At 48.9% G+C, this 2,420-nt stretch overlaps 1 protein-coding gene across 1 annotated transcript in view; it reads right to left on the minus strand.

Annotated features, from left to right (window-relative positions):
* The window catches only part of BAI1 (brain-specific angiogenesis inhibitor 1), a 205,496-nt gene that overhangs the window by 133,656 nt on the left and 69,420 nt on the right, over nt 1–2,420 (minus strand). The window lies entirely within an intron of this gene.

The following is a 2,420-nucleotide window of genomic DNA, read 5'->3' on the forward strand; positions in this document are numbered from 1 at the left end:
GGTGGCGTGGTCTGGTACTTGTAACAAACCCAGCCACAGTGGCTTGTGCTGCCTACACAGTCTCAAGGAGAATAAATATCCAACAGCACCATCTTTGCATCAGCTGAAAAACTCTGAAAGCTGCTGGCAGTCCTCCCCCAGGCCTTTCCTCAGCTTCAGTCTACAGTGAGTTTTGCAGTGGTAATCACACGCCTTGGCGATGCAGAGGAACAGACATATCAGCGGGGAGGAAGGGGAGAGGGATTACCTTGCCCAAGCAATTATGCAGCCATTTGGAGAGTCTCTGAGGAGCAGGCTTTGCTGGATCCACAATCCCATTGCTACTGCTAAATGATTCAGTGACCTTGCTATGGATACAGCCCTTCTTCTAGGCTAGCAGTTGGGATGACACTGACTGTCCCAGGCTGTGTGAGTCAAAGAGAGCTGCAGGGTTTGTCTGTATTCAACAACCCCACTCAAACTAAATAAAAATTTTACGTTCATTGCTGACACTGCTGCCCCCATTTCTGTTCCTGCCTGGGAGTGAGGAACATCCAGCTGAGGACAAGCTCCACCACCAGCACGTCTCCTAGAGCCTTCTCTGCACTGCTTTCCACTCCTTGGGGAACATGTGGCCACAGTCACAACAGATAACACCTGGATGCCCAGATGCTATCACATCACACCACCATGGTCAGGCCATCAATTTGAGCACCTGAAGATATGTTTAGAGAGCTGCTATGGTTTCTAAGAAATAGAGGAAAGCACCTAAGTGCAAGTGGACAATGCAATTCAGATTTCCTACTTTCAGATACTAGCTTCTTTTATGGGCAGTGGAGAGAAATATGACGCCCAAGTCTAGAGGACTCTAATGAAGCCCTACCTGCTTCTGCAGAGCTATTTGTAGATAATGGGGAGAACATATCACAGTAACCCTTAATTGCAAAGCTGGCCCAGGACTAGGCAGTAGGTGGATGGGTGACCACCTCAGATTCTCCAGTATGAACCAAGACGTTCTTGTTAAACAGTGAAGGACCACAGAAACCTAGAGAGAGTTAATTTAGCTCTGAGTGAAGGGAGGGAAGTCCATTTGCTTGTCCTGTCCTCCCACAACCAGGTTCTCCTCATCTAGGAGGCAAAAGATGAAGGATAACCTGAGGGTGGGCCAGCTCCCCGGCCAAGGCATGCAGTCATCCTTACCAGTGGCATTGCGAGGACACCGGACAGCTGCAGCATCCCCAGCGGGTGTCTCTTTCCAAACCACAGAGGCAAGACTTTCCTCGTCACAGATTTCATGGGGCTCTGCAAGGAACGAACAGCTCCATTGGTAAAGCCTCCTCCTCAGGAGGGACGTGGAAAAGGGAATGGAAAGAGGAAACAGGGGAGCATGGTCTGGAGGGAACAGCAGTGTGGTGTGAGCCAGGAGGCCTGGGGGTAAACTCCCAGCTCTGCAGCTGCTTGGTGCACGGCCTCTGACAAACCCGCTTAACCTCTCTGGAATTTGCTCTGCCTGTCTGAAAACTGGGTGTCCATCCATCCCAAGGATTAGCTCACTAATATGCATGTAACAACCTGGGAAAGCCCACTAACACGCCTTCCTTGCCTTGTGGCAGCTCTTCACAAGAAAGCTGTTGTTGCTACACCCTACTAGAAAGTTTTATTTTCTTGCTTAAGGGGCTGGTGTCCACCTTTTCTGGGTGAACTCCATGGCTCCAGATTTTACGCCTTCCATCCTTCAGGGTCACCACACAGGTTTTGGATTGGATGTGTCTAAAATGAGACTCGGCATAAATAAGTTGGAGTAAGAATGAAGGGAAGAACAACACATAGACGAAAAAACAAGATGGACATATCCCCTGGGTGGACTTCATTCAGGCCCTCTGTCTGCTGTCATCTTATGCAAGGACACAGGGAGAAGATCTGAGCACCAACAGGCTGGATTTGCATCAGCAGCTCATTTCCAAACACTGCTGCAGAGTCCAGGAGACTGCAAAATGTATTTTGAGACATCACAGAAAAAGCTCTTTGGAAGGAGGTTTTTGGATGTTTCTGTCTGTGAGTGGAGCTGAGTTGGCCCCAGAGTTGGTGGGACCTGGGAAAAAACATTCACCACAAGAGACCTTTGTGCCGAGAAACTCATTAGTTGCAGCATGTAAAACGGAGGGAGCCATGAGCATGGTGTTAAAGCTATCACTCCTGATACTAGGGAGAAGAAAAAATTCTATTTAGTGGTTTTCTATTATAGGTTTTATTTATTGTGCATGCAAAGCTACCAATAAAAAAGAAGCTGACTGCATGCCTGCAACTGGAAAGGCAGCCTCAAAGCCAAAGCCAACCAGCCATGGAGCCTGGCAGCTGCCTGCTGAGCTTCTTTTCCATGCGGGAAAGTGCTGCCCATACCAGCGTCCAGTGGTGCCAGTAGAGACATGCCAAGGTTGTAG

Source organism: Pygoscelis adeliae, unplaced genomic scaffold, assembly GCF_000699105.1.
Source record: "Pygoscelis adeliae isolate BGI_AS28 unplaced genomic scaffold, ASM69910v1 Scaffold38, whole genome shotgun sequence".
NCBI lineage: Eukaryota > Metazoa > Chordata > Aves > Sphenisciformes > Spheniscidae > Pygoscelis > Pygoscelis adeliae.